This window comes from Nymphalis io, chromosome 20 (genome assembly GCF_905147045.1).
Source record: "Nymphalis io chromosome 20, ilAglIoxx1.1, whole genome shotgun sequence".
Classification (NCBI taxonomy): domain Eukaryota; kingdom Metazoa; phylum Arthropoda; class Insecta; order Lepidoptera; family Nymphalidae; genus Nymphalis; species Nymphalis io.
The window spans coordinates 6,756,405-6,782,505 of record NC_065907.1 but is presented as its reverse complement, the minus strand read 5'-3'; the positions used below and the strand labels follow the sequence as shown (position 1 = coordinate 6,782,505).

Below are 26,101 nucleotides of genomic sequence, written 5' to 3'. Positions count from 1 at the left end.
AACGGTACTAAGTAAATGCATTTAGAATAGTTCCGAATATAGCAAATTTAAATAGGCAGATGCTATTAATTGCAGGAGATGCGGCATCTGCAACAGACGTCGGTAATAAATAATTCCATCAGAAACTTTATTAGCCGCTTGCGAGTATTTCTAGCTTGCACCTTGTTGTAAAAAACGCATTTTGACATGCTATGAATATATAAAATAATTAAGTTTAAGGTTATTAAAACTTACCATATATGGTTAAAATTAACAGCTGACTCAACAGTAGAGCACAGTTGTAGAGAATTTACTAAATTACCTCAAACTAGACTGACAAAATATTGAGACTACAGCTGCATCACGTCACCTTTAGCACTGTTATTATGCAGAAGTATTCAATTAAGAGAATTTAATGAATGTTTTTAACAATACATTAATCGGATAACTCACATAAATTACATGCACATTTTTACTAAATTCCATAAGACTTTAAAAACATACAATCAGCTTGTTGAACAACATTCAGAAAAAAGGAAACTTCATAAAATTTGACATTCATTTCTATTCATGTATTTAATTTTAGGTACTGCATGAACCGATTACATAGCAGGTGCACTAACTTTTATGCGAGCCATAAATATTTTTTCTTTGATCGTATGTTGCCAAAACATATGTCACTGAATATACTATAGTGCGATCATAAATTGACTGTCTTAAAACTTTAATGTTACATTTTTGCATTTCTCGCACCTCACAATATGTTTTTCTAAAGAGTAATTAAGAAATGGTAACAGACAATATATGTACATATAGACCTCAAGGCGATATGTCAGCGGTAAGTCGCGTATTTTTGAATGTTTGTCATGTTATTACAAAGTTTGTTAAATATTATAAACTAATTTATAATGTATAATAATTTTACGACACCGAAAAGACAACGCAACTACCTTGTTACAATAGTCTCGCAATCAAGATGATGTTTCGTAAACCGCATCGAATGTTGCTCATTGTTTATCACATGACAAAACTATGGGAACAGATGTTTATCGCCATTATGTAGGTCAACTTTAGGAAGTTTATTACAAATCAAATCTTAAGATCATTTTCTATGCCATAAGAAACTATTTTGTCTGATCAGATTATAAAGATTAGAGCAAAAATGTTTTTGCATGAGAAACAAAACAAAAACTATTTTTTATATTCAAGCTATTCACACTTTGCCTTCGAGGGTAGGTCTAAAATTTTGCGGAAAAGAGGATCAGGGGCAAACATATTTACTTAATACCATAGCAATTCTTTTTTTTTCAATTCTTTCAATTCAATTCATTCAATTGGACCGACGACCTTAAGAAGGTGGCGGGCACCAACTGGATGCGGAAGGCGGAGGACAGGGAGCTTTGGCGCACCTTGGGAGAGGCCTATGTTCAGCAGTGGACAACGATTGGCTGTTGATTGATAGCAATTCTGAATTAATTAAAAGTGTATATTACCACCGTTTAACTTATATGATCTTACTCTTTACTACGCTTATATATGTAATAAGACGAGAAAATTTATACAATGCGCCGGCTCACAAAAGTAAAACTGCGATGTTTACTTTAGACAAATATAAAACACTTGTTTACCTACCATTCAGTACAAATTTTGGGGCTTATTTTATTAAAACTGAATTGATCGTTGACAAATTTAAAATAAATATCTTTAATTGACTTCGATAAATTAAGGGTATGAACTTATATTTTATACAATAACTATTGCAAACAGTTCACATTTTTTTATGAAGGATAGCCTGGCCACAACTTGACCATCTGGTCTTAAACATCTTCGTTGATAGACATGGAGCTCTAAGAAATATAAACTGATGTTCTAATCGTGTGTGGATCTTTTATATCCCGTGTGCCTGTGATTACACTTGCAATCTTACTCTTCAAACCGGAACACAGCAATACAGAATTGCCATTTGGCGGAAGATTAATGAGTGGGTGGTACCCACTGAGACCAAGCTGCAACTACAGGATGAAAACTAATAATATTCATTAAAAAAATAAGTATGAAATTTGTAATATTCCTGAATGTATTTAACATGGAAGCCGCGTGCTTGTGTTTGTATATTAATATCATGTTATGCTAATCCTTAAGACACAATCGGAGACCAGTATCAGTTAGTGAATCGTGTTTATGCTAACCGCCTTGAAGTATGGCATAGATAAATGAGAACATAGTTATCGATTCGATATTTTATATAAATCATGAGAAAATACCACATATATATTGTATTGTATAAGACCTATCTTAATAATTATTTAATTTACCTAACCTTTATTTTAAAGACAAATTCTATTAAGATTATTTTTTAACAAACTACTAAAAAATTAAAACGATGTAGCTTTTGTTTTATTAAAAAAATTTATAACATATTACCGATGTCTTTGAATTTTGGAACCGTTTAATAATTCGTACGTAATTTAGATTTTAGCGTTGTAATATTATATAAAAAATCGCATTTCCTTCATTTCTGCTTATATATGTATACTTATTGACTGATAAAACGAAAACAAAGCAGAACATTATATAAAACAAATGACACTACATAATCTCACTTAAAGTTCCGTTTTGTTTCGTTCAAACACAAACTTGTTAAGCATATCTCATTTTCATTCTAGAACCATTTTAGGGTGAAGTATAATTAATCAAGCCGTGCAAAAACGAAAGTCCACTAAATCAATACTCGAATGTACAAAAGAAGTTCTATTACTCTTACCAATTGTCCTTGCGATAAAGAATACATTCCAACCATGGATTAGAAAGTTGATACATTGTTTCTGTGGCATGTGGTGATATTATGTAATTCGTTTAAAAACTCTTGTCTCAAATTTCGATACTTATGTTATTCATTCATCACTCGTTGCACAATTTGAATGTGAATGAATGTCATGTAAACATAATCTGATATCACTGGGACTGCAAAATAAAAGTTCTTTATAAAATATTATCACTCACACATAATGTCACAGTCAAAATCTTTATTCAACATGTAGAAGCATTACACTAACGTATTGAATGTCAAAATCTACTAGCGTTTTCGAAAGAAACACTTAAGATGTGAAAAGAAACGGTGATATTAACCTTTTTTATTGAACAATTGTTGTTTACAATGTATTTATGTCAATTTGGATTTGACATAAAGGCGATCGCTGAATTTCCAATTTATCATCTCAAGCCATTAGTTTATAATACCCTATAACAGACAAATTTTGCTTAACATATTTTTTATTTTACAATAAAACATTTTAGAACATTTTCTGGGATTCTGAATTTTGATTTCCACATTGTACCACGAAATAATTGCAATGTGATAATAGTATGAAAAAATACCAAAATCAATATATATCGTAATAAAAAAAAAGAATAGTATAAATTTTTCATACCGTGATTTGACAGCTGACAAGTATTATCCTATTAAAGAGAAATTTTACAAATTTTCTCTTCGGTTTTAGGATTTATTTCAACTAAAAAAACATTTACCCTTACATAGTCTTCTTTAAGAGTCTTCTTTAAGAGTCTTCTTTACTTAATAACAATATGAATGAAACCACGAAATTACTTAAAAACATAAATTACGATTACTTAAGTCAATGTTCTCTAATTAAAATCCAAGACGCCGTCATTACCGTTCTTAAAATATAGAAATAGATCATTTGTTAAATTGATTTTATTTAATGCCGCTGTCCACGTCGTTCATTTATTTTTAAGAATTTACAAAGGCACATAGCACAATCTACAGGTACCTAAGCATCAGCACGCATTCAAGAGTTGTAAAAAGTAAAAACTGTTACGTTAGGAAGCCCTCTGGCAGATGCAATTCCATTTTACACGCTTTCCAAATAGAAACGTTACGACTAGAAAAACAACTTACATATTTTTATATTTATTCAAATGTATTGTTTTTATTTTTAGTTGTGTATTGTTTTTGTTTTTAGTTTTTTAATAGTCGTTGTGACTATTTCGGATATGATTCACTGTGATTTAAAATTTTAATAACCAATTAGGATAACCTTCTATATATTATTTTACGCTTATGTATTTTTAGACTGGGCAAATAATATATTATTGCTGTAAATGGTTAGAAATTATAAAAAGTAGACCGTCGAATATATAACATGAATGTATAAAGTGGGCGTAAAAATAAATTGGTCGCTGTTTATTCTCAACATTGACGCCCACATCAATAATTGACCGCTTTTAAATTCAATAGACCTTAAGGTTTCCACTTAGTTATATAATATATCAAACATTGAAAGAAGAACTACACATATAAAACTATAAATAACTGTTCTTTGTTTTGGGACATTCATTAGAAGTAACGTTAAAAAAATTTAATAGTAAAATTTTATGAATATAACCACAGATGACAAAAGTTATAGAAAGCAAGAATTGGCATTAACGATATGCTCAATTAATAAACAACAGAAAATATATTATGGCTTTAAAATATCGTTAAAATGCAATTTAAATGAAGAATTCCTTCTAATATTAAGTTCTCACGCCGAAACCGTTACAATTCTTGTACATAAATCATCGACTGAATAAAATGTGATCGCCGTTAACTTGTATTTTCTTGCATAATGTGTTTAAAACAAAATATTTCTTTGATGTAATATGAGCCGAAGCTAATGTCTGTCAATTCCTTTTTCGCTCGATTGATTGACGTTCGCATTTCTTGTAATAAATTATGTTTGCCTTTCCTTTCTGTGGATCAAACTGTGAAATTCAATTAATTTATTGTTCATATATTTGTTTATTGTCATCTTACACTGATTCGTAGCCCAGAATAGTATCGGTGCATATTGTGCAGTGATAAAAATATGGACGGACCCACATAGGTCTTCTTTGCTATTGCAAAAATTAATGTTATAACAATTAACAAGCACAACATTATGATTACTAATAAAATAATAAATGTTAACCCAACCCAATGTATCATTTGAGATATAAACTTTTCAAGATAAATTTTTAAATAGAATATGCGGTAACTTCCTCCGATTTATAGCTACCAATTAGTATTCGGCTTCCGTGTCCAAACTGAGTTCTTTAACATGTCAAACGAATAAAAGTGTAGGAAAAAATAGCAACCACTATCCCTCCACGGCGATAAAAACAGCGCGATCATCTAGACGCTCGCTTCCTTTAACTCAACCTATATACTAAAATAGGATATTGTAATAGAATGTCTTATTAGACATTTTCTTTTTATTCTTTCTAATTATTATTAGTAAAGTTACTACTAGTGATTTAGCATGAAATAATTAAGAATATTATGTACTCTTTTGTGTTAATGTTTTCTCTTTGAATATATTGGTCTGTTTTAGTCCAAGATTCAAAGGAAAAGGGAAACTTAAAATACGAAGATGAGCGATAATTACAGGATCTTGTTAACGACTTGCTGTCTCTTTACGGAACAGAAATAGAAGTTTCAAGAGAGTTTTTTCAACGCCTTTTTTACAACAAAAGAAAGTAATACAATCTCAATTAAAAACATACAATATTAGACAATATAAGACAATATTAGAATATTAAGCACATTTCATTTATTTGGGTTAAGAAACCAAAAGATCACAAAGATATGTATTTTTATTGAAATGACCGATCGATCATAACTTTCGATTTGCAGTCGCTCAAACTGTTTACTATTTTGGTACCTACATTCATATTGAGAAAGTGACGTTTTAAACAAGTAAATATGACATTATAGTTGATAAGTGTGAGTACATCATTTAAAGCTTTCTATTTAAACATATTTTCCACATTACTTTGAACATAACATGTGATGGTTAAAAAAAATCATGAAGATTATGATTTTATAGTGCACTATTAATAAATATTAAAATACATTTTTAAATGGCAATGTACTATATTAAACAATGTTTTTTCAATATAATGGGAAACTTATAACAATGTACACTACACATTAATTATTTCTTTACTTGTAATACGTTCTTGCGTTCTTTTAATTAATGCGAAAAAAGAGCGTACTACGTAAAACACAACAATGAATCATATGTATATAATAATGTAAATAAATATCACTACAACCGCCAATAAATATTGCTTTACATATATTGCAAAGCTACACGAAAAATGTCTGGAGATGTAAATTTCATTTTGACAAAAAAATAAAGTCTATAAACACATATACATTTTAGCAATGCAACAAGTGTAGGTACCTACGACTTTTTGACCAAATAAGTGATGCCTAAATAAAGTAGCCTTAAATGTCAAATTGTTTTTAAAATTATTTACAAGAAACGTTTTACAAAATGCCAATAAGTACCAGAAAATATGAAGGACATCTCAAATGCTTTTTTTTTTACTCATCACATTTTATTCAAGCAAGCTGCATTTTGGCACATGCGACTGTAAAAAGTTATTCAAGAATAAATAGTGATCGCTGTAATAATTATGTATTTATGTTGCTTATACTTTTTAACTTCATCTCTGTAGAGGAATTTCAGAGTAAAAAGTTCGTAATTATTTCGTTATGTATAAGTTGTCTTAATCTAAATCAAGGAAATATAACAATCCTCTTAATGGTAACGGATACAATTAATAGATAAATCGATCATTCTACATTAATGTCGCAACACTAACGGCAGTACAGATTATAATATCTTGAAGTCTTGACATTTCCCATTGAAAAATACGTAATGTCGTAATACTTCGATAAACGATATTATACCTACACTATAAAATAAATTTCATTCTTGAAACTATTACATAATATAACAATATAAATTAATTATTGTAAAAATGTTAAAATCTTTGATTATTTAGATAGATCGTTGCGCTTCAACCGCGACCAAAGAACAGGTCGAAATTAAAATCTTGCAAGTATGCGTAACTTCTATTGCTTTACACGCTTGCTGCATCACGTGATGGCCTGTGCGTGCTGAGATGCCAGCTACTTAATAATTCCCATGAAAGTCGTAAAAAAGTTTATATATCTATGTTTTAATTTATTAAATTTAGTATACGCAATAATAATAATTATTATTATACCTGGTTACCACCAGATAACCTTTTTTTTAACACCATGGCTTTGTGCAGGCCCGTCTGGTTTGGTACCACCCACTCATCAGATATTCTTTTTATTATTATTTCTTACTTCGCCAATGTCTATGGGCGGTATTGACCACTTACCATCAGGTGACTCATTTGGTCGTCCGAATGCCATTAACACAAAAAAAAAACAAATATAGAAAGTTGTGTATGTAGATAACTAATTTCAATAATTTTGTAATAATAAATAAAAAAAGACATGGACCAGTTATTTTTTTAAAGAAGGCATATTAGGACATGATAAAATACATTAAATTGTGGTCACTAATGAAATGATGCCAGTAAATAAATGTAGCGTTTACTAGACTCCGCACATTACCGAAAATTGGTAAAAGCTATTAGTTATATATAACCTACATATAACGCTCGTAAAAAAATATTGTATTTTTAGTTGTTAGTTTTTTGGATAAACAGCTCATTTAGTTAATCATTATAATTTATAAACATAAAAAGTAATCAAGAAATTAATCACTAAATAATGCAAATGTGATTCACATAAAAATTATTACAACACAATATTCAGAGTAAAACAGATAACACCACAAGTTTGTTTACATCTCCTTACCTAATACATTTGTCACAAAATCTTACTCAACAATTTATATTACTAAAACAGTTTTGTATAACAAATAGTTTCAACTGTTAAAGAAGCGAACAATAAGCGTGGGTTGACAGTCAACGGGAGAGTGAATTTTGATTATTCGCCACACTTTCTTGGACAATCTTATCGCTGTAATAGGTTTTGTATTGTGAGGCATTACTAGTTGTGATGTTATCAGGTACTGTTTTATAAACTAGGTACAAGTATATTGCATTAGTTGTTGAGTAAGAAGTACATAATGCCATTTTGATTGAAACAAGAACGTCATTACTTTCAATACCCACCATTGGATAGTTCAGGGTCTATTTTTTATAAAATATCGTCTGTTGTAAAAATTTTATACGTCTATTCATGAATTACGCATTATAAGTGCAAAACTTAATGATAACAACATTTTCTGAGTAATTACTATATACAAAATTATGTTGTCCACTGCTGGACATAAGCCTCTCCATTGGCACGCAACTGAGCTCGATCTTCAGCTCTCAATTTCCAACCGCTACCGTCATTCCACTTAGCTTAACGTCCTACGTTAAATTTGCCAAGGCGTGGTCTCCACTCCAGAACACGTCTACTCCAACGGTTGTCGATTCTGCGACATATGTGACCAGCCTATTGCCACTTCATGTTACTAATCCTTATTATAGTTAATAACAATTAGTGAATAAACTTTGTACTTGTGTTGTGGCTTTATAAAATGAAACGTGTAATATTTGATAATATTTTTCATTATTCTTAATGCTAAAAGATATTTCTTTGAAATTATGTATATAAGAAGAGAGATAGCTTAGTCTAGAAACTGTGCATTTTTTCGAGTTTAATTAGACTATACAGTTCATGGTTTATCGATTTAAACGTGATTTTAATATATCTTTCCTACATAAACAAGAAAGAATTCCAAAACATACATGACTAGTCATTACTCTCCAAAAGAGCAGTGTATCTTATTATTTATTAGAATACGTATTTACTTCGCAGATATACTTGATCTCCCATAGATTTAATTTAATTCTCTACACAGGTTAAGCTTTGCATTGATAAGAAATAAGACGAATACTTTAATTAAATAGATTAAAACTCAATCGTTAATAGTAACTCACTTCACTCCATCGCCCATATAATACAAATTAAATGTATGGAAAGATTAAACGTAATCTAATCAATAAAAAACAGATATAACACTTTAGAAAATAATGAAGTCAAATTTTAACACTTTGTATTTAACTAAACATGTGTGTACTTTCACTTAAATGATTGATTTCTCTTGTCTCTGTTTTGATTTATAAACTACAGAACTAATAAGTGATTGAACAGAACAAATTGAAACGAGAAAACGTCTAATGGTCGAGTTAACATCGACGGTACGGCGTTTTATCAAACTATAAAATCCTAAGTACTTACATTGACTGATAGACGCATACGTAAGACTCTTAAATTAATATTATGTTGCTCATTCATTAAAAAAAAACTTTTAATAAGCTTAATAAATCAAGTTTTAATCTATCTTAGATTAAAATTATACAAAAACATTAAAAAATACTTTATGTAGCCACACACTCGTAATTTAAAAAAATATATTTATGTATTATATTATATGTACTTATGATATATTCTTGTACATGATCGTAACTAGGTAGGTAGGGACAGGCGAGTTAAAAAAATTAATTAAATCCGATAATTAAATCCTAAAAAACAAAACCAAATAATACTCATTTTTTGTATACGATTACATAACAATTCTCAACCAGACATTGTCGAAGGTATAGTGAGTGAACACAACAGTTAAAAAATGTGATTCGAAGAATGAATGTAAAATTTTCAACCTTGTAACTTCTGTCTGTACTGGAGACATAATAGCTCATTTGCAGTTCCTATTTGCTCTTTGAATCATAACTAATGCGCATTTTATGCTCACGCGCAGAACGTATTACACCGTACGTACAATTTGATGTTTTTTTTGTGGCTTATTATATATACTTCATTAATTATTAATCTATGTTAAGATAACCTTTTCTAATATGTCCGTCTGTGTATACACATTAAATAATTTACCAACACGTGTAGAACAAGTTTAATAATATTTGCTATTTACAAAGATTACGGCAAATATACTTATCAACTTTCTTCAACTCATCTGCATTTTCATACGAGGTAAAAAATACTTTTGTCAATATTTCCCTAGTAAATGATAATTTAATCACAAGATGTAGTTTCTTTTTTCGTTTCTTTTCAGGACAAGTAATTTATTTTCAAAACCGGTGGTAGTTTTAATTTTGACTAACAATAAGTAAGTACTTTCAAAATGAATATTAATTTCAATAGTTTCACAATCATGAAAATTGAACTAATTATATGATACATTTCAAAATATTGTTTTACTAATTAAGATAATAATGCATAGTCATCTCAAGCCGACGTAACGGAAAAGGCATTATGAGAATAGTATACTAATACCTATAGAAACTGTTGCAGCCGGCTGCATGTTTATCCACCCACGCAAAACATCTCAAGTTATCCGACACTGGACTTCATATTCCGATGAAGTAATAAATAGACCTCAATATTTCATATTAACGAAAATAGAACATTCCAAAATGTAAATAAATTTAAATCACAATTTATTTGCAAATTTTTCATTTGAAAATCTTAAAATGTTATATTTATTTTAATTAATTTATATGGACTCTTGTACACCTCCACACCGCTTTATTCAACTTCAAGTCATCAACCCAAATATCTCCTCTATTTAAGCAAAAAACAGTCTTTTGTAACATTTATCTCCTTTTGTAACATTTTACATTTATATTTAAAGAATTTTATTTGTTTCAATTACTTAATGCAAACATTTTATAAACTCTACTGCGTGATTTGCCGAGCAAGAGCCCATTTTAGAGAATAAAATTAAAAAAACATATTCTTAAAAAATATATGTATCATCATGTAATCATATGTAGTAATAAATCAATGTTAAATTAAATAAACATCCAAACAGTTTAATAACAGCATGTTTATAATGTCTTTATAAAAATAACTACTTGTTCTCCATGGGAGGCATTGCTATGTCTACTTTGTATAGACTATTCTTTGTCCCATAATCCCCCGAGTGTCTTACTGTTACATCATAATCGGGCACCTACGGCTTGAAACGTTTCCCATTCATATTCATTAGACATACTACTGTTTGTATGAACGATAAGCCTTGTGTTGCATTCAATTGGATTAGCCCATTAGATAAATATAAGAGGCAGGTAATAAGTGTCGGTGAGAATTTTTTTTTTTTTAATTTGTAACACATCGTTCTACTTATACGCAGGTGGTTTTTGTCACTTATAAAAATAAATAAAATTTTCTATTAAATTGTAATTTGTATGTTAGCTATATTACGGAGTAAGTGCTAATACTTAAAATGTAATTAAGAAAAATGCTAGTACTAACTGTGCTCAGTGATCCGTGGGGTCTTTCCATATATTGGGAATATGTATGTCTGTTTCATTTACTAAAATACCAGTAATGTGTCGATTCTGTAACAACAAACTCGGAACTCACCGCATAACACGAATTCCACGTGAAATAAATAGATATGCGACACTGAGTATAATCATTTAAAGGTCGCTTTAAAACAGTGTATCACTGCAACTCGTTTTCAATGTGTCACAAGTAAGTTATGAAGTTATTTTAGCACTGCTGTTTTCGCAATATTCATATCGTCGTTCTTGGTAGGTAGGTAGGTTGTAGCGTGCAGATATAGCCTACATTTTCTTCAAAACACGGCATATATCTGAAGCAAAAATAACTATGCACATCGGACTGGTAGTTCTTAAAATAAGCGCATGCAACCGTACAAACTTTTCATTTTTATATAAATATAGATAAATTACACCTAAGTTAACAAAATGTTTACTTCTTTATTAATAGATAAGTAAATGTTCGCAAATTAAGCTATATATTCCAAACGCGTACGCGAGTATTAGAAACTCCGTGTATGAATAAAATAGTAGAGTCTTGTTTATCCTATTTTCGTATTTACTTAGAGCTTGGTATTTCGTCTTTATTTGGAACGAGTGGGGTCAATGAACTGTCTCGGTATAGTTATACAAGGCCACTGGTATTGTCCTCGTGGCAACTGAATGATTTATGGGCTTCCATAATACTTCTAATACTATTACAAGATTTGTGGTTAAGTTAACGTCTGTTTTCATACCACCTTTTCCACTGTAATCTCTATGCGTTGCGTAATATTGGATTACTGTAAAATAGAATAAAATATATTCAATTTATTTTTTGCCAATGAATAACATATATATATGATATTAATAAAATATTAAAACAAATGTCTCATTATTTCAAAAATATTTTACAGATGGAACTGTTATTAAAACATAATATACATATATAGACATGCTTTAACTTATAGATATAATATATAAAAAAGGTCAATAATATTGAATAAATAACACAAAAGTTTTGACCATAAAGCATAAAATGACATTGATACTTTCGATAATATTGGAAACAGTTGATCCGCATGAAAGCTCATTGTTGAGTCACTTTAGAATCGTAAAAAATTTGGTAATTTTACTTAAATGTTATTAAGCAAATAAAGATAAATAAATTAATGTGGTTTCTTATATTATGCATTCAAATATGCAAAAATAAAATATCTATAGATATTAAAAATATTTATTTTTAAGCCATTATAAAATTATAAGACTTGATATCACAGAGAAAAGTAGGATCCCTGAGTATAATATAAAAAAATTATATAAAAAGGACATATAAACAAAGTAACGACTATGAGCCATTAAATCAAACAGTTATACTTACAAATTATAATTAAATTATAGTAACAGCCTGTTAATGTCCCATTGCTGGGCTAAGGCCTCCTCTCCCTTTTGAGGAGAATGTTTAGAGCTTATTCCACCACGCTGCTCCAATGCGGGGTTGGTAGAATACACATGTAGCATAGTTTAGTTTAATAGGTTTCCTCACGAGGTTTTCCTTCACCGTTAAGCACGAGATGAATTATAAACACAAATTAAGCACATGAAAATTCAGTGGTGCTTGCCCGGGTTCGAGCCCACGATCATCGGTTAAGCTTCACGCGTTCTAATTACTAGGCCATCTCGGCTTCTAATTAAATTATATTATCACCAATTTCCAATTTGAATCAGTTACATATTTCGTAAGATCATGACTCGCCATAATCAGCGCGTTAGTTATTAGATTAATTTGCTTTCCTTCCTCTTACACTAGTCCCATACTCTAATAAAAGAGATGACCGAACCGCTCTGGCATGTTGCCAGAGCTCTGTTATATTTCAGGAGATCCTTTTAGATGTTTTATTAATTTAACTTGAAGTTGCACACGCCATAGATACCACCGATACAGTTAGTAGAAATGTTTTGATGAAATATAAATTGTCATCGATTGCCCTTATCACAATTCGCCACAAACAATATCGGATAATATATATATAACATATTACCAGATGTCATTCGGATATTATCGGTAATCAAGCTACAACTAAGAAAATACATATTAGAAAAGTCATAGAAAACTTGCAGAATTTATTAAAAAACGTACTTAGTTATAATAACAAAATAGTGTTTAGTTTATTTTATTTTATGTTAATAGGTGTGTTTTTATTCTACATATATTTGCTTGTTTTTCGTATGTTTTATATGTATTCGATTTGTATATTTAATTCGGTGCTTTGGAGGTTATGAAGGTTATTTCCTTACGCTGCTCGATGCGGGTTTCCTCACGATACTTTACTTCAATGCCGAGCACGATTTGAAACAAGAACACAAATTAAACAAATGAAAATTTAATGGTACTTGCTCGGTTTTCATAAAATCATCAGTTTACCAAATTTCTTTTTCATTTATTGACTTATTTGAAATTGACATTATATAATGTTTATATTAGTATAAAACATCAGATTTTGGTACTCGAAAGATAAATGTAAGTTGATTATACAAAAGCTTTTACACGTATTATGAGATGTCTCAAAAACTGTCAAACTTAGCGTAAATGAACGACAACAAATTTCATTAAAAGTTACAGCTTATTTAATGTAATGCCAATCAAATTCCAGTTATATTACTGTTAGAAACATTAACTGATCACAAATCAGTCACCCACATTCGATACCCACGTAATTGGTAGACCAGGACTGGCGTAATTATTTAAATCAATTAAATGAGAACTTTTTTTTTGTTAAGCTTGCTATATTAAATATTATATATCAAACTGCCTTTTCTACGATTGAAATATAATTCACCATAAATCAGATTATATTAATACTTAATTATAATTTTGCATTAAAGTATAAAACTAATCTACTAGCTGCCTGTCCCGTCTTCATACCAAGTTACTCGAAATTGAATTTCACAATTAAAGTAGAAATTTATAAAAATCCCTTCTTAACGGTTGCTTACGGTATAAAATTAACAAATGTTCCAAATTTAAGCTTTCTAGACTCAATATTTTTGACTCTGAGGATATCCAGTCAGGAGAAACGATTTTATAAGTATAACATTAAAATTACTATGTATCTTTTCTCAAACTGTTAAGATAAACTCTAGCGACTCTAGGACTCCAGCGACGTGACGCGACCGTTTCTTACATTTCATAACAAAATTAAACGAATATTTAATTATTTATACTATATTTAACCTAAAATATTGTTATGTGTATTTTCTGAGTCAAAATATACTTTTAAAAATTATGGTATCTGTCTGTATTTACCTCTTCGTACTATGAAATATAGTAGCAGTAGTAGTTTCTTTTTTGTTTACAAATAAAACATAATCTGTGCTGCTCTATAAAACTAGTTCGTCCCACAATTGCCTTATTAGTCTCCATAATACCTTTCTTCATTTGTAAAAGGTCCCATATTGCGTAAGTGTTATGTAATGGATACAAATTTCATTCCAAATCGGGTTTCATTTTTCTTAGATTATCATAAAGATAACTGATATGACAACCGTAAACTTTAATATTAGTTACACAAATCACCTTAAAGCAAATCGAAATAATAGATCAAAAAAACATTTTTACGTTACAAATATCTTAAAAAATTGTCTTAAGCTTAATAATAATAATATATGATTAAACCTCAAAATAGCACAGCGTGGCGAACAATTCAATCTTAGCCTAAGATCATAAGTCCGGGCAAGCAACACTGTGTTTAAATATGCGTATTTTGTGTTTATAATTTATCAAAAATATCGTTAAGAAGTCTGCCTGTGATAAATAATATTCTGCCACGTGTATATAAAATTCCAAAACTTAATAAAAAATAAGGTTTTAACCCAGCTTTGGAACATTGACTGTTACGTTTATGAATACTAAAAATAAATTCACCATTAAGTTCGTGCCAAGCCGACCGATATCCCTGGGAACTACTCTAATTACAGTCGAATACATAACAGTTACCTAACCTGACATTTTAGCTGTATAATTGACTATTACCATTGGCACGATCTAACAAGAATGTATAGCTTTTACCGGTGTACAGCACACTAATAAATATAACTGCACGCTGTAGCGACGATCAAGATGACTGAACCTAACTCAACTTTTTATCTGAACAGGCGTAATATAAACTGAGGTTATGTCGGCCAGACAGACCAACGGAGGGAGAACACAGACGTAATAAAACCAAGAAAATGTTAATTCTAAAACGGACACCATTTTATGAATACTATTAGGTTACTGGTTTTTACAATTTAGGCAATAAAATAAATAATTACAAAATTTGCGTTCTGTTTCACTTTAGTAATAACATTTCCGCAACAATAATTTTATTGTATTATTATCAACTAAACAGTAATACACATATAAAAAAATATACAAAAATTTAATCTGCTATATACTGAGTAGTACTTTACACATAATAAATGACCAATAGAAATCACGTGATATTAAAGGCTATTCGATACATGAAACGCTAGATACGCCGGTAAGGGCATGCTTAACGCGCTCGAATTCACAGCTATAATAGGCCGAGTTCAATAGCAATTATTGAAACCTAATTGTAATTCACCATACGAACATAAATCTTGTTATATAGCATTCGATACACACATAGATTCGCCTTTTGGACATTCACTTGTTTCCTTCAAATATAATACTTTACATTATTTATATACTATTATGTTAAATTATTATTGTTTAAAAGGATTATATAATAAATAAATGTAAAAGTATCAACGACAATAATTTCTTTCAACCCACAGACCTAAAAGGAAGTCGCAAATATAGAAGTGTGCCGTGGAAAAGTCAAATTGGTACCTCGCTATTGATAATAGGTTACATTTAATGCATTATAACCGTTCCGTGGGATTTGCATCACATTCCTCACTGACCGATAGCTAAAGGCGAAATAATACCCACAGCATGTAGAATTGTATATTATCATTGCATGGGTAAAGGCCGGTATACTGATTGCATATTAAGTTAGCAGTCGGCTCAGGAACTATCTCTTAGGACGTACAAATGCAGTTTTGCACGTCCTAAGATCTTTCTTTAAATAATCTTGTTTCAATGCCTGTTACCTTATTGTAGAAGTCGGGATTACTAAATATGTATTTCATGTTATTGGGATTGCTATTTTAACATAAACCAATCAAATGAACTTTATATATTTTATGACAATTCAGGATTTTTATTATACGACAATATAATAACATCGCTTACAATAATAACGTGTTATAATTCGAACGTATAATTTATTTAAAATCACATAACTATTACCATTATTAACACGGTAAATTTTCAAGATAGCTAATATTTAACAATATATAATACTAGAGATATATTATTAAAGAAGTATATATATTGTTATTTATTGTTTTTATATTTCGTTAGGAACTTTTCACTATCCAAAGTCGCAAGCTTAGTACCTCTCCTTAATCATTAGAGGCGGCATTTGATCATGGATTCGACATGCACCTCCCTCAGCAATATTGACCTTGTTAAACTAGTACTGGCAAAGTTTGCTATTACAGTAAACCTAATTATTTTAATTAAAAATACCCGTTTTCATTACGTATAGCATGCTTCTTGTTTTAAATATTCAAATAAACTTAACACATCAAAAATAATTTCATCCAAGAATTCGCTCCTATTTCTTTAAATTAAGGCGTAATGAAATATCCATCATCGTCTTGATTGCAAACGGTAACTTTTAATTTATTTCTAGCATGCTCATTTATGAAGTCCCTTAGTTGGTTTTTTATACGAATTGAATATTCACTTACAGTTATGTCTTTGTGTTGTTATAATAATGTTATATTGACACCATTACGATAAAGATACATTTAAAGTAAAACTTTTCTTACTTTATACACTTAATTCAGTATAACGTACCGGAGATACAGTTAAAAGCAAGTAAATACGGATAATTAGCATGAGAATCGAGATAAATGGTGAACTAGATACATTATTCATTACTTCGACTGATTCTAAGGCTTTACTAACACTAAAAGCTTACGATTTTGTAATATATCAAAGAAATATTATTATTATAATATTATAACAAATAAGGTAGCGTACCTGCCTAGTCATGTTTCAGAGAGGTATTATTGTAACAGATCTAATTGAATCTGAAAGCGATCATAAATATTGTTTAACATAATATTATGATTTCAAATTTTACTTTAGCGAACAGTAAAGATTGTCATAGTCTCAAGTACTTTACTGTATTCAAATTCGTTCTCAACAACTTATATTTTATTTACTTGAATAGAATATAAATGTGAATATATGTATAATAATTAAATGTTATTCTTATTATTAAATAAAAATGCATATTTGTTCGTTTTACCTCAATGTAATTATTGTTGTTGTTAGAAAGGGATAGCTAGTAAAAAATAAAAATATACAGAACTAACTAAAGAAATATTATCCGTGAGAAATACTGTTAATAACTTAAAACTTAACCAGTTTACATGTACGAGTAGATAGTAATTACGAGGTAATCCCACTTTCAACACCAAACAGTCTTCGCAAAACTGAACATGTTATCCTAGAAACACGATTGTTAAGGTTAAAAGGGGAAAGCCAGTCTTAGTGATTATCTCTTTAATTTAAATAAATCGTGAAGTTTTTATTTTATTTCATAGGGATCTATAGTTATTATCACGATAAAATCTTAAAAGTCTATGTCTTCTTTCTTTATAAGTTAACAATTTTCATTTACATATACATAAATACTTGTAATATTTCAGCTGATTTGTTATACACGATTTTGAATTTGGCAGAAGTTAAATACTTATTATCCCTTTTTATCCCTATACATGAGAAAGAGTTAGCAGCATTTTCCTATTGATTCTAATTTGTTTACTTTTGTGCTATTTTTGATTCTTGATAGGAGCGTTTGGCGAAATATTAATAATTATCAATACGTTACAATACCACAAGATATGTAGAAAAGGTAATACTCTGACTCTAAGCTTATTCTTATACTTCGTTCAATAATAGGCCTCTGCCCATTAAAGCGGATTTGCGATTTTTTTATTTTAAAGGCGCTTCCTCAACTTTTAATTATCCGAGACTATGACAATGACAATATTTAAGTATGGCTGATACTTTGAACTTTTTGTATACGCTTCAAGCTTAAACAAATGGTTCTTCTCAGGTCTGAGGTTTTTATTTCCGAACCGGTGGTAGATTTATGACAATCAATAAGTAAGTGTAACGCTTCTATATTGAATAAAGATTTTTGACTTCACGCTGACAACCTTTAATTTTCACCTTTACACTTATAACTTTCTGCGAGCGAAGCCGCCAGTCATTATTAGTCTTATATATGAACTAGCTAATAGGCTTCACACGGGTAGATAAGAAGAAAAATATATTTTGGATAGGATTTGCGAAAAATCTGTTCTTAGTGAACGTCTACGTCGGGGAAGGAGTAACAGTGACAAAGTTCAAGTCAATCGGGCGCATGGTTTAGGAGATCTCGTGATGAGTGGTATTTCGCTTATATATTATAGATTGTTAAACTAGCTACGAATAAAATAAGTTAGCAGTCTTATTCTATACTAGGTTTGAACAAAACTAGGAAAAATACTGGATTTGGTACTCAACTGCTAAAAAAATATATATACTAACGCTTTTACATAATAGTTTTATATCATAATATACCATTGTTGTATAAATATTATAATTACTCAACAAAAACATAATTTTTTTTTCATGATTTCAAATAGTCTTATTAATTTAAAAATTACAAAAACTTTTGTACTATTGTTTTGAAGCTAATTAATTATGCCATTTAATTATATACATCTCTAAGTAATTTAACGTTTATTTAATCGGTTAATCATATAAAATATAATTTAATGCGCATTAATTATACCAATAAATAAAAAGAAAATGTTGACAATGTTACTATTTGTTTTAATTAATTGCTTAATTATAAATTTACATATAAATACGATACATAACACCTCAAGATTGGGCAAACATCAGCAATTACTAGAACTTGTCGAATAGAGGTAAATGTTACTTTAAACAACATAATTCTATCACTTAATAATATTTTTGAAAAAAATCATTCACTTTATATATATAGTAATACACAATAAGCTCCGACATATAGTTATATATTAGTAAATAAAATTTAATGTCTTAATTATCTTTCGAATCAATTCAAAAGCACATTACTCTAGTTCTACTTATCAAAACCACATTATGTTCCAATACACGTCTTATAAATATTCTCACACAAATATTTTGCATGTGTACACAGCTGGACGATTTTCTATCGTTTGTCTAACGATTGTTTCGCCATACAAAAGAGGGCCAACTTAAAATAAACGTAAATATTATTCAGATTTGAAATTCAACAATACTATAAACAACTGTGTAAATAACTAGTTGCTCCATACGTCGTATCTACAATCTTTGTACGTATTATTGTATTTATTATATATAGTGTCATATATAATCATGATCAATAAAAAGTATAAAAAGTATAGAACATCAGATATTCTACCGCAAAACAGCAATACTTGATATTGTTGTGTTCCGGTTTGAAGGGTGAGTGAGCCAGTGTAATTACAGGCACAAGGGACATAAAATCTTAGTTCCCAAGGTTGGTGGCGCATTGGATATGTAAGCGATGGTTGACATTTCTTACAATGCCAATGTCTAAGTCGTCGTCCGCCTTCCTATTCTATAAAAAAAAAAAAAAACCCATAACCAGACCACTAAGTGCCAATCATTTTTACTGTGTTTGTGAACTACATCTACTTTGATATAATAAATTTTATCTTAAACATTTAACCACATAATGTCTGCGACCAACCCAAAACTAACAAGAATTTTTACGTATAGAACTTTCACGTAATTATTCCCCGTTTTGGTCATACTCATATGAAATAGAAATAATATTATCATCGAGATAAGCAAACAAACACAATTTATCTGTTCATGAAATTAGTATCACTTTTCGAATCAATTAATTTAAAAACATATACGGTTTTTCCTACAGTACAGTAACAGCCTGTTAATGTCCCACTGCTGGGCTAAGGCCTCCTCTCCCTTTTGAGGAGTAGGTTTGGAGCTTATTCCACCACGCTGCTCCAATGCGGGTTGGTAGAATACACATGTGGCAGAATTTCAATGAAATTAGACACATGCAGGTTTCCTCACGATGTTTTCCTTCACCGTTAAGCACGAGATGAATTATAACGGTATAAAACATATACGGTTTTTCCTAACTTTGAGATTAAGCTTATGATATTTATTTTTTTTTTTTCTCAAGAATTGTTAATTGCCTTCTAATGGGAGTTGTAAAACTCCTCCATTTTAAAAATTTAAGAATTGTAAATAAAATTAAAAATAATAAAATTGTAAGTAATCATTTTTTGGTACATAATTTAAAAAAAAAAAAACATTTATCTTAGGAACATTCAATTTTCAATTTTTGTATTAAAAGTTCTATGTGAAATCATAATTTTTTGCAAGCACTTTTAAGTCGACTCTTTTTGAATCGAACTGATCATCATCAGCTCTTAATGTGGCTACCAACGGGTCCATTGATATGAGGAAAAACAAGAAAAAGTTGACAGCGCCTTATCTTAAAAATATCCGATAGCAGCAAGTACTAAAATATACAATTTATATTTTAGAAGTCCAGAAGTTTTTGCTACAAATCTCAGGTCGGTCCAAAAAGATCTTCTATCAAAAGTTTGACAGTGGTAAGCCTGAAATTTTGAAGTTCCTAGTGTTCTCATTCCTGTACTTGAACTTTCTCCGGTCGTGTCAGATTGCCGTCCTATCAAACTATGAGAGTGAGGTGACTTCTGCACTGTAATATCTCCTATGCAATCAAGCAGTCCTGGTTGATTGGAGTCCTGGCTGCCGAGACTCACATCAAAAAAGAATAAAATGTACTTATCAGGTCTCCATTTTTAACAAAAACCGGTTACCCGGTATGATGAAAAAGTCTAGTGATGCTCTTCGTGTCATAGTGATTCATGATGATAATAAACCAAAAAGTTTCTGATCCGTGGTGCCCATCTAATACAGAATTCGTGACTACGAACAAGATAATTACAAATGTAACGCGTTATATTACTTTGAGGCACATTGTTTTTACCGACACAACTGTCTTCAATTTATTTTACGTCTAATTTCTTAAGTAATCAAGTGTTACATACGAATGGACATATAAATAATGATATTATGTAAAATAATCTTAAGCCGCGTTCATACGAGTCAATCACATATATTTATTTTAGTCGATCATCTGCTAAATGGGCTATGATTTAAACCGTTTGAACAAACTTTCAATAGAATTCAAGCAAGATGACGAGTTTTTCGTTTTTGGTTTTTTATAGATCAACCATCAAAGTTAAAAAGCCAACCAACATTTTACCACGTAAAGTAAATAGGTGTCATAGGAAAATTATTTATTTAATAGAATAATTGTCCAAATGGTCAATTTTATTATCATAATTCATGATTCTTTATTTCGAAGGGGCGCTCGACCCCTAAATTAATGGGGTTTTTGTTAAGATAACGAATTAACGTGCATAGTACTAAAGCTAGTAGTAAAGATACGTTATATTAAAAAGAGAATTCTACAACTTTCGGAGATGATAAAAAAAAACAATTATTTTTTTAAAATGAGATCAAATATAACGTTATACCCATAAAAAATATTGAGTCTCTGCTACATTAGCTTTAAAAATCAGCCCCAAGAACAGTACCAATATTTTCACATATTTTCCAAATAGACATCTAGAATATATTTAATGTTCACTGAATCAAACCAAAATAAACGATAAATGCATTCAATTTCCAAACGATACTCTGAAATCAGAAATAACTGCATCTAAAACTGTCGCAAACACAAGAAGACAATCAAGAGTTTATTAATATTGAATGGAAGACTATTCACTAAGCTTGTCCTATAAATTGACAGAAGGCCAGTCTTGTTCATCATTAGTGATATTTGAATAAGGTATAAATTGAATACGATCCACTTTCTCTATCATGTTGTGACAATTTCGCACTTTCTGCTGTCAAGTCGCAGTTCGACTCCTAATTTACTCAGTTATGAAATATTAGGCTGTTACTAAATGTTATTTATTAATAAATCATTGCCCATATAACGTTAGTTAGATCCTACTTTGAAATTGGGTTTTAAAGCAAAGCTTACAATATCGATAAAAAATATTTATTAAAAGTAGAAGCATTACGGTCGGAAAAGAAAATATCCTGACCTAGAGTATAATCGGCGAAAGTAATTCAATTGGATTTTTTTTCAAAGTTTGTAATTGATCACACTTTTCAATATAATAAAGAATTAACAGCTTTTGGTGCACAAACGTTCCTTCACATTTTTTTTTATAATTTAGCAAAGTTAAGGATATCACATTTTGATACATGTTAATTATATGTAGTTGAATAATCACGCATAATGCGATTGATTTATTACAAACAATGCAACATTAGAAATGAAATCGCGCAATTGTGATACATTGAATCTGAATACAGTCACGTAATTTTACAAAATAAACATTTCAAATACCAAATTTATGAGGCTCCCGCGGAGGCACGTCAAACGATTGTAAAGTTCCAAGTAAAAACCCACTTAATCACGAAACTAGAGGTCGCCTGCGGTGTCGTCCACGATACGAAATTACCTAATAGCTTAAGCATGACATAATTATATCTATATTGAACTGTTTTAATTTTACAACTATATCAATGTTTTTAACGTGAAAAAAAGTATTGCAGTATAATAAAAGAAAATATAAAATAAAATTAATCTTTTTTTTCTTAACTAGATATTTCAAAAATTATACCATAATTGATTTTTGATACCCAAGTTGCCTATTAGTGACAGTGTTCACTTGAATAATAAATATGAAAGTACAGATCGATTTTCACCTAACAACTATTTACTGACAAGGATAATATTTAAATAACATTATTTTATATTTAAAAACGCTGTAAATCTATGCTAATATTTTTTGGTTATTATTACTTAATACACTAATAATAATGATATCTTCTTCACCGAACCAATCTAACGGCTAATCTTGAAGACACATCAGACATAGCAGGTTATATTATAATGTACAAACGCTTGCGCAAAAACGGGCGCACTCTCTATTCCCTCACTAATCAGTCCGTAAGTCGGATGGGACGGCAAACCGACACGACCGGATGAACTCGGAAGGAGGAATAAGTTAATAAGTTGAACTTTATAAATGAAGAACTAGACCAATGAGGAAATTATTGATTTATTATTTAAATTATATATATCATTTTAAAAATCGTATTACTTTTTTCTTTCTTGTAAATAGTTCTAAACATGCAGACACGATCTCTTTAAATATTTATTATACGTATAAACATCTACTTATAAGTTATAGTTCACTGCTTCAGTATTTTGACGGTGTTTCTAAATTGGACAAATATTGAATTTCGTCTTCGGTTTCGTCATGGGAAGTATCAATTGATTCGCACGTCACCTTGACTAATTGGAAAATTGAGAAATCTCTGCATTCGTAAAAGCAATTGTGAAGGGATTTTGTATAGTAAGCAAAACTCAACCTCAACACTATATAAAAACTAGCCACGGTCATTACCTACTAAACATCTATTGTGAATACTTTTATACGCTACGTTTATACTCCTATTAACATAATGAAGCATTAGGTTGTTAAAAAACAGAACAAAATAAGTATACAGAATTTTAAAATATTATTTAAATATCTTTAATTTAACAACACAAATACCGACAATTAAATCAATTTCATTGAATGCTTATACATTATTTACATACATTTAACCTTCGAGTGACCTAATATATAGTATTCATGTGATGGAAAAAAAAAACATTTACTTTTTAAATTAAACATTTTGGGTTTCCTATTTTCAGTCGTAGTCAGTCTCAATCCAAGTCTTAGAAAAAGTAATTTACAGTAACAGCATGGAAATATCCGATCGCTGGGCTACTACCGGGTTACTAGTTGGATAGGGAATAGAGAGTCCACCTGTGTGTGAGCACACACTTGTGCACTATAATATGTCTTGAACAATTGGCTAATGTCTCCTGAGATTGGCCGCTGTGGCCGCAATTATTATTATATTATAACATATACCTAAATATGTGCATATTAATTCACTCAATTCATTTTTTACATTATAATGATAATCTTAAAAATACCATATAAGTGAAGATCAGATTGGCATTCTTGATTCTTATGATTTGCATAGAAATAGCCTGCAGACCCTTTAAAGGAGTTCTCTAGAAAGCCGGAAAAACGAGAGATATGTCAGATTACGATGACATCAAAACGAAACATTGCGAACGAAATGGTTGAAAAACACCAACATTACGAGTTATAGTATATTGTTTGTTAAATTTTGAGTTCTACATAAAACATTTTTTTTCTATATTTAAAATTTTAAATTATCCTAATTAAAATTATTTATTTCCAAATATGTTACGTAGAATATGTAGACCTAGAAATAGCGGTTTCAACCAAAATTATCTACTATTTACAACGTTTCTAATGAATTCGTAACCATAAATAAGCTCTCATAACCTATTTCTGTCTATACAAATAAATGAGGAGACCTTTTTTGTAATGCCTAACTGTAAAGACTACCAAACCTACTAAACTTTAAATTTAGACCACTGACGCGTTTATATTCTTATTTTTAATAAAATCATACCATTTTCATAAAAACGAAATAAAATAAAACTATTTAAGAAAAATATAAATACTAAAACAAAAAAGACCGTAATTTTATCCGCAGTGGGATGTCTTTATATAAGCATAGAGTAAGTACGGTCGAATAATAGCGCCCTAAACACCTTTAGGGAACATTTTACCCCTCTGTAAAAATCGAACCCTAATGTCACGATATTTAACAACACATAAACATGCGACGACAAGCGACCCGCGACACGCATGAGTTTTGTAAATAATATGGCACGTCATACAAAAGCTTAATGTTATTAAAACTACGAAAACGGTTTTATAATATAATGAATATCTCTATTTAATTACATATCATTTCAATTATAATGATTTTTGTAATATCATTTTCGAGGTTATTAATTAGTAAAAAAAATCAGATAATGTTCTATCAATTTGATGCTTTAAAGCAAATCCAAATTACAACACATATATAATGCTGAATGTAAATATTTACAAAGCAAGTAACTTTCAATTCAAACAATAGTAAACAAACAAGGCGGTTGCAAGTATATATAAACATCAATATTACAAATATACAAACAAACAATTTGTACACGCTCAGCATATTCCCGTGCCCTTGGATAAAGTTCAATTTCAAATGGTGGGACGTTCTTGTATAGAATTATTGCGAAATTTTCATTGCGAAAGTGTTATTAAAGGGCGTTGTACAGTTTAATCATATTTGTATCTTATAGTAAATTAATTTAACGCGCCATTGAAAATTTGCTTCTTACATATCTAATATATATATATATATATATATATATATAGGATATATAATGTAATGATGTGTCGTTTAAAAGTTGTTTCTTACATTGAACACGAACATTAATCTTTAGGAACTTTAGTATTGACCATCATCATCATCATCATCACCCTTTTCGCGTCCACTGGTGGACATAGGTCTCTCCAATGGCACGCCACTGAGCTCGATTTTCAGCTCTTAATCTCCAACCACTTCGTCACCTTGCGTATATCGTCACTCCACCTAGCTGGAGGGCGTCCTACGCTACGTTTGCCAAGGCGTGGTCTCCACTCCAGAACGCGTCTACTCCAACGGTCGTCGGCTCTGCGACATATGTGTCCAGCCCACTGCCACTTCAGCTAATCCTTTGGGCTATGTCGATAACCTTGGTTCTCTGTCGGATCACCACATTTGGGA

At 30.0% G+C, this 26,101-nt stretch overlaps 1 protein-coding gene across 2 annotated transcripts in view; it reads right to left on the bottom strand.

Annotated features, from left to right (window-relative positions):
• The window catches only part of LOC126776305 (klarsicht protein), a 222,788-nt gene that overhangs the window by 188,420 nt on the left and 8,267 nt on the right, over positions 1-26,101 (bottom strand). The window contains exon 1 of one of the 2 annotated variants that reach the window (XM_050498714.1): positions 7,664-7,679. The exons of the other annotated variant lie outside the window; for it this stretch is intronic. The gene's annotated coding sequence lies outside the window, so the exon portion shown is untranslated. Of the gene's footprint in view, positions 1-7,663; positions 7,680-26,101 lie in introns of those variants that run through there. 2 annotated transcript variants of the gene reach the window in all.